Below are 8,549 nucleotides of genomic sequence, written 5' to 3'. Positions count from 1 at the left end.
TAGAAATTATTTAAGAGAGCCAAACTTTCAGTGAACAGCACACTTCCATGTCTTTCACGCGTTTACACTACAGGCGGCTTCACAACTCCAGTGTCCAAATGAGTCACCGTTTATTCTAAAAAAACTCGGGCTATGTTTCCTTTCCCTAAAATGTCGGTCTACACTGTTAGAAAATTCCATCAATCTACGTGGAAAAACCGAGTGGAACATGTCCCGTTTCCTGGAAATGCACATAATGTGCTGTTTGCTTTCAAAAACGGGAACTGTACCATATGCATTGAAATGTGCTATTTAAGCAATAAGTATGAGCTTATCCGTATCAATAAAAAAAGCCTTACTAGATTACAGTTTATAGTCAGTTCAACTGGTATAACCGAATTGAACGCGCCCAAAAGTGCCGGATATCCAGGAATTTTTATGGAACTCAATCAGACCGCGGAAGTACAGCGCCCGTGAGCCGAGTTACGCCGCGCGAAGGAAGACATCTCTCTCCCGCGCATGCGCAAGCCGCTGCCGGCCGGCTTGGGCCCGGGGGCTGCGGAATGCTGCTACCCGTTCGGAAGGCGAGTTTGGCGTTGTTGTCGCGTCGTCAGCGGCGTTCTACGGTGCGTAGACGGCTTCGTTTTCCAAGGTACGTATACGTTAAGTTGTTCCCAACGCCAGTGTTAGTTTACTATCTCTAAAGGCGTCGTATATTCCAAGTTCGGGATGCCCATCGTTCAGCGTCTCGTCTTCCCAGCCGCATAAAGCTAGGCCTTTTATAGTTTCTAATTCGGGGCGATATACTGCCCGACCCTATTTAGTAGTTGGGCACTAGGAGAGCACGGCTTCCGCAATATTCCCGCATTATTATGCCAAGCCGCTGTCAACATGCGTGACTTATACCCCTGTTACACGGGCACATTTAACCGCGGTTAACTCAACTTCTGTTTCGCGGCACCACAGATACCGCACTATACTCTCTGACAGCTATATCAGAAGAAGTAAAGAGCGCGAGTGCGCTGCTTCGATAGATGCTCAAGATGCTCGAGCGCACGTTCGCCCATAGCTTTGACTGCATAGCCGCAGAATGTCGTCCGCAAGTATTGTGCGCTATCTGTGGCTTACCGTAACTGCAGTTAAATGTGCCCGTGTAACAAGGGTATTAGGCGCGTCGAATTAAGCTAGATTCGCCGCTAACTTCAACCTCTCATGGTTCAAAGTTCAGCGCTTGATCGGGGAGGGGGATGGGGCAATTGGAGAATGAGGGAAGATCGGATTAGAAGACGTGAACATTGGTCATTTATGTTTTAAGGAACGAAGTATATTCCTAAGGTCGAAAGCGTAATATATTCTCAATACAGCGTTCGATAAAGAAAGCTTGTTTGTAACTTTTTTTTTTTTTTTTTTTTTTTTTATGCGTTTGAAAGGCATAGCGGAGCACTGCGTTTCTCAGCTTCTCGACCGTGTGAGCGTTCTTGGCAGCTTTTCGAATATGCGGTCAAATAAAGGTGGCACCTGCTTGATGCAGAGTAATAATGCAGGCTTATGCATCTTAGGAATAGCAACGCATTATAGTGCGATATTTTGAGTCGCCCAGTAAACTTATCTGCGCTGTGCCAGTAATCAATCATCGTCTTGCTAATGCTCGTGTGCGCGCCGCGGATGCTCCGTCACTCCAGGGCCGGTTTTCTCGAAGCGATGGTAAACCCATTTTGGTAAACCACGGTGCCTAGGAAGGGAAAAGTACCTAGGTACTGTAATAAACGGCTGGATATAGAACAACAATAATTATTTTTGATAGGGCAATAAGATGCGCCATCTATCGGTGAAACAAGCCAGTCATTTTGTTTATCTTCTTTTTCCGCTGGTTGTCATCGATTTAGTATGGTATTTTAAGTCAAAATATAGTAATGTTGTACTTGAAGACCAATTTATATTTATTTGCTTCCGATGGTACGAAGAAATTTTAGCTACTATGCTAGAGTTTGTCGACGAATATTCGAAAATGTAAGAAACACTTCCTTCAATATGTTTCCCCATAAACAACGCATAACTTTCCCGTGCTTCTTCCAGTCTGGCAACGCCGGTGCTGTAGTCTCGTTTTCGTTCCTTGCGACGCACGTTTCTGCGATTCCTGCTGATCTCAACTGTTTGCCCTCTCTTCCATTTGCCCAACAGATTCACCGGTGACGAGAAGCTAAGCTTCTCGTCACCGTTGAATTGCTGGCCACCGGGGATATGTGGAAACCTCAACGCTGTCGGCATACTGTCGACGCACTGTGAACAAAAAAACAGTACAATGTCTCAGCTGTTCACCCGCAACGAAGACTTTATTGAGGATAACCCCCTTTCTCCGCAAAGTAATCGCTGCTCACGAGTTGGCGTGCATAGTGTAACAAATTAAACGTCTTAGTATAAATATGTACCAACACTCGTTCGCAAAACATTTTTTTTTATTCACCATAAAAACACTTGCAAGGCTTATGTACCGTCATATGTCTTGGATCCCGGACTGCTGAAGAGTGATGCGTTCGCGGAATGCTGCCGTCGGCCAGTTTAGTAGTCCCCCTGAACTATCGCTTTGCTTGACATGCTAATAGGTTGATGGTGAGTCATTAAAGGGACCATGAAATGATTTTAAAATCGAGTTTCATCCACCGCACGTCGTAAAAGGTGTGAAAAGAAACACAAAAACACAAAAATAGGGAGCCCAAAAAAATTATTTGCTATAGAACTTTTAAAAGAAAACTGGACTCTTTTGCGCCTTCCTTCCTTCGCCTGTTCACTACGATGCATACGCAGAATCGGTGCACGTCAGCCGAATCCACATCGCCTATTGGGTAAGAGCCTACCTCACCAGCACCGCGATCGTAAACAATAAATAGCCGGCGAATGTTTCCTAAAAGTTTTGTTAAATAATATGCAGATCCACATTTTGTAGCATAATTAGAGATATGTGGCGAAAATTGCCAAATTTGATAATGCTGAGAGCCAAGCGCCATCTATCGTGTGGTAAACGAAGCAACTACTGCGCGTGCGCAGTAGGGCAGGGCCGCCAGTTACTTGGGTGACGGCGACCGACGAACATTTATTTTCTTTGTTTTCCTTCCTCTCAAAACTCTGACTGACTGAACGTTTATTTTTCTACGTGTTCTTCCCGCGCGTGCCGACTTCAAGCAGCAAGAAAACAGTACTTAAAACAGACCACGACGAACAAGAACGCTGGATTCACCGACTCCGACGAAGCGTATAGGCCTAGCAGGCATTCCGACTCGGCGCTGCGTTGCTTCGTCGCAAGACCGTCTGCCTACGACCGGCTGGCGTGCTAAATGGAATATGCCCGCGCGACCCTTGTGGACCCTTCCCGTATTATAGTTTGATCACTGACCTCAATTCTAGATTAAGAGGTGAGGAGGTCAATCTCTTCCCCTTGTTTTCCGAGGCAGTGTTGACGAACACTCGTCGAAAAGGGACTCTCGTCGATTCTATCTTCTTGTTTTGTGTGATATAGAGCTGAAATAAACGCCGTACGGATTGCCTTCGTAACACGGTATGTACACTTTGTTATTGGTATGCCATTTTTATTCTGACAGACTGCACGTCACTGTCGACCCCGGTCCAACCTTTCTTTGCCGAGTGTCGCGTCAGTATCGAGTTGCAATCGTAAAAGAACGGTCCCGAAGCGCTTACCAACAGCGCGAATACAAGACTTCCATCAAGCGCGCGCGTCCGCTCCGAGTGTAAGCAGGTATTTACGTGGCTCTTGCTGACACTCGTAGTTCAAACGTATCTTTTTTAACGTCGGCTCGCTCCTGCATCTCCGAGGCCGCGAAAAACGCCATCTACGTCGCTTTGCAAACGACTGACACGGGCCGGCCCTTCTGCCAACAATGACGGGGTGGTGACAAGACTCGCTGCACTTCCCAACAGGCATACCGGCGTATGGGACTAGTCCCATGCTGTCGCTGTAGCGCAACATATCTCATTGAATTTCGCTCAGCTGCGATGCGGCGATGAGAGGCGCCGATTCAGGAAATACGTCGTTGACATCAGCGCAGTAAAACCTACCGGCGCACCCCAACTCGTTGCCGCTAACAGTCCCATTCTCCTACTGCCGAGAGAACTTCCGGTTCCGGAAACGGTCTACGTCACGGCTTCTTTTGCGGTCAGTTGGAGAGAATGAAAAAGTCGATATTTCAATAATTTTTTGTGTAAAAGTTAATAAACCGAGACGAAAACGGATGCCTGTTCGGCATTCAGTGAACATTGACGGTTTAATGTAAAAGTTATCTGGAAAAAGTAAAAAGGTCATTTCATGGTCCCTTTAATATAACAGCCAGATCGAAATGAATGTTCAGCAGAACCAAGCAGAACTAATAGCCCTCACTAAGCGACGCCGCGGCCATTTTGCTTCTAGGTACTGTTCCTCCCTCGGCGCCCCTGGTCTCCCAGTCACGTGACCTGGAATTCCCCCTTCTAGGGACAATAGTTAACTTTAAACCACGGTTCGCGTTCGAGAAAACGGGCCCTGGTGTTTTGTGGACTAAATTGATTGGATTTTTTCGGAACTGATATTTCCGAAATAACTCGGGCTACTGATAGACGAATATACTTCGAAATTACCCCGGTCGAATCGAAACCTCTATTGTAATAGGTGGTATTCACTGGACGCCACATTGGAGCTCTCTGAACGCTGCGCATGCTCAGAGTGAACTCCCGCTTATGGCCTGAGAAGGACACCCTTTTTATGTAGAGTATTGCTACACGCACGACGTCGTGCAGCTCTACTGGAAGCTGCTGTACGCACGACGCGCGTTAACGTTCTTTCATTGGACGACCCGAATCCTGGCCATAGTGGCAGAGCTTTGCTCTGCCAATACAAATTACTGCAGAGCCCCCAAACAAATATTTTCGAAATCATGACCTAACCAACCTCGCAATTCACGAGCTTGCTCGTGAATATGTGACCAGACTCGCGCATTGTGCATGCAGCCTCGCACATTCATGAGCATGCTCGTGAATTGTAATAGGGTTTTGTGTGCCAGGTTCCCTTTTTTTAGAGGATGGGATTTGACTTGTTTTCATCGCGTATCAAGTTCATTCACCGCAACGGAGTGCGGTTTAGAGTTGTGAATTAAAGGAATATACTATACATATCACCAGAATAAAGCGATAAAACTCATGGGTATACATGCTAACCGGAAGAAACTGAAAATCTCCTCCCCAGATAAAAACTGAAAAGGTGTGCCATGTTTGAAAATAGTATAACTCCCAAAAGTCCTAGGTATTAATGCTCTCAAACACAATTGCAATCATAAACGTTTGGTTCAGCGTTCCTTTATGACTAAAAAGATCTACTTTTTTCAGGCAGAAGCATCTTCAACTGCCACTGGATGGCACCAGGTACTTTGAAGGCTTCAGCTTCCTCTCTGCTATGGAGCTGATGTACGCCACATACTGTTGTCTCAACCTAAACTACCCTGCTGAGCTGCCAGCAGCATTGAAGTTCGTTTAGAGGTAACTATGAATGTGTCTTTCAGTTATGAAAATGTGCACTGTGAATTTGCTTTGGAAAAATGTATCGTATGGACAGTTCTAATTCCTTCAAGTGGTGGAATTGTCAAGTGGATATTGCATTTCGTGAAGAAATAAATAGGCGATTTATTTTTGTCTGGGAAGCAGCAATAACTGATAAGTAATTTTTGACAGCGTTAATGACAAAAGGCCGTTAGCAATAAATTATGTACCTCATTTGTTATCGTGTCCTTGCCAACATCCTAGGCAGTTTGGCATACCTTTGAATGGTGGTGTGCTCCTCAACGTATTTCCGGCAAAGCCAATTGGGCTCAGAATTGGAGATTTCGAAGACTGTAGGCGACTTATTTTTCGGAAGATACTAATTTTCCCAAATCGCCTATAATTAAAAAAAAAAAAAGGTCCCGCGAACGATTCTGGTAACATGTAAACACATTGGAATCTATGTTGGGATCCCGCCGCATCGCGAAAATTATAACCCGCGAATTATTCCAAATCTTCAACTTTTACCTCAATCGCGAAATATTGAGCCCGCGAAAAAAAGGTCATTTGCAGTATAGGGCACAAGTCAAAAATTTCAAACACTGTTTTCCTTCGGCAATGTGCAATGTTTCCGAAACTTGTAGGAACACACAAACTGTTCATTACCTCATAAACGTGCGAACTTGTCGGTGGCCGAACGCTTCATGCTTAATGCAACAATTTTGTGCGCTACGTCATAGATTGATGTAATCTTAAGAGGTAATACAGTTGCGTGTTCCTTTGCTGAGTACTGTACATATACAGGACTTTTTTTTATTCTTACAGATTTGTTTAAAAAAAGCCATAAAAGCTACACTTATGCGGTTTGTGCGAGTGAGTTATACGCCCAGGGGGACATTGTGTGGGTGGCTAATCTTTGCAATAAGTCGGCTAATTAATTAAAATTGGTTAACTTTTTAAGTAGTGAAAATAGACATATGGTTCCAATTAAAAACTTGCTGAGTGTTATCGAAAGCCATTAAATGAGTCATTTTCAAAAACACTTTAAGCGCGTGAGAAGTGTAGTAGTACAATAAAGTTACCACTTGTGGAGCACGAGGCTGGCGGTTGCGGTAAGGCGCTCGCGCGATGTTTCCGTCTCTTAGCTAGCCCCAGCCTTGTACCTGCTCCACGAGTAGTAACTTCAGCACACTGTTGCGCTTTTCACGCGCTCAAAGTCCTTCTAAAAATTACTGATCTAGGGGATTTGAACGACGCTCAGCAAATATCCAATTGGAACCATACGACTACTTCCACTAATTAAAATATAATTAACGAATTTCAATTAATTAGCCCACTTATCGCGAAGATTAGCCACCCCGGTAACATCCCCCTGGGCGTATAACTCACTCGCACAAACCGCATAAGTGTAGCTTTCATGGCTTTTCTTTAAACAAACCTGTAAAAAAAAACAAAAAAAAAAAAAAAAACAGCATAGCAGACGCATAACGATTCCTCGAACGTATTGCAGTATTCCCATGTAAATATTAAGGGTTTCATTCAGATTGGTCACACTGTCGCTGACGCATTGCCAATTACATCAAGCAAAGTGTCTAACTTCCGACAGCAATTTGGAAAAAAATATGTTTGGTAGAGCAGAATATTAGCCTTAGGGTTTGTGTTTGTTTGGCACCTTCAACAGCAACCTGGAACATGTTGAACCATGTTCTTGTTCAAACTTTACACTAAGAAAGGAAAAGGTCTAATGTTAATGTGCTGCTTTCTAGACACCCTTATTAACAATTCGCTTGGCAATTCGCAATTCGCTTTACAATTCGTTACTCACATTAATTGGATGTGCTGCGGGGAGGACCGTTTCTTTTTAAATCCTATTATTATGTTGCAATATAATGAAAGAATCAACATGAATCTGGTACTCAGATATATTGTCATATAGAACCAATACTAGAACTTATGCATCCTACGGTACGTGCAACTTATATTTTAACCCGCCTTAATATCACTCGGCTGCAAATGCATGGGCCCTTGTTCTGCAGGGGCACATAAATATACCTGTGACCGGGCTATGCTCATCGGTTAGAATAAGTAATATGAACCAAAAGACATGAATGTTCAGTGTTCTAATATTAACCAAAATATTCTGCTTAAGCACTTCAGGCAAGCTTTTTTGTAATGTTGCATTGACTGGTACTCTGAATTCCTTTTTTAACCGAAGTATTGTTGTGTACAACGTTACTAGACAGGCGAGCTGGTTAATATGGACATTCTACAACCCGGGATGGAGGCTACGAAGACATACGTCTCAATTGAGATGGATGTGTTTGTCCTCCTTTGTAGCCTCCGCCTCGGGTTGTAGAATGTCTTAGCGTTGTGTGCTCACGCAAGTTCCGAAATATGCGCAGTTATTACTGAAAACTGATGCCAGTGGGTTGAAATTTTTTTTTGTACAATCAACATTTGTTTTGATGCAAGGATCAGACTTGGAAGCTCATGGTGTGTGCACGGACTGTCCAGATTAGGGGCGTTTGTCTCGGCTTGAAAGTATACTATAGGCAAGATTTAGAATTTGTTCAGATTGGATTACTAACCGATAGAGAAGTTAAAGAAGGAGTCAGGAACTCCTTAGCTTCTGTTAGACATCTTCCTCTAAATAATCCCGCCCATTAATTAAGTGCTCTTTCTTTCAGGCAACTTGTGGCAATGGACCCACAGGAGGGGTCCCGGCAGTCTTGAAGAAAAGTTGCTCTGGTGCGTCTGAAGGCGCAGGGAGCCCTCCAAGAGTTCTCGAAGTTCCGAAAGAAGTGGAAAGAAAATTCGGTGCTTGTTTAGATTCATTTTTTTCTATTGTTAATATTACTATTTGTTGTCATAGGCCGAGATGGTTCTTTTCGAGGTGTAGCTTGTCAGCATAATTTTTTGTGACATTTTTCTTTAGCAGGCTGCTCACTTTGATATTTTTTTTTGATGGCTGAGCTGCCCCAAATATATTTGCGGCATGAAATGTTTTTTTATTGTGTATGTGTTCTAGTCATTTAAAAGAAAAATAAATG

The 8,549-nt window shown here is 43.8% G+C and overlaps 1 long non-coding RNA gene across 1 annotated transcript; it reads left to right on the top strand.

The window, feature by feature from the left end:
• Nucleotides 1-531: 531 nt before the first annotated feature.
• On the top strand, nucleotides 532-8,269 carry LOC120841277. The gene is made up of 3 exons (XR_005715718.1): nucleotides 532-631; nucleotides 5,350-5,499; nucleotides 8,187-8,269. It is a non-coding gene; the product is annotated as an uncharacterized LOC120841277 (long non-coding RNA).
• Nucleotides 8,270-8,549: the final 280 nt, after the last annotated feature.

This window comes from Ixodes scapularis, unplaced genomic scaffold, assembly GCF_016920785.2.
Source record: "Ixodes scapularis isolate PalLabHiFi unplaced genomic scaffold, ASM1692078v2 PGA_scaffold12__126_contigs__length_90152505, whole genome shotgun sequence".
Lineage (NCBI taxonomy): Eukaryota > Metazoa > Arthropoda > Arachnida > Ixodida > Ixodidae > Ixodes > Ixodes scapularis.
The sequence above is the reverse complement of the archived record's forward strand: the minus strand, read 5'-3'. Positions and strand labels throughout refer to the sequence as shown.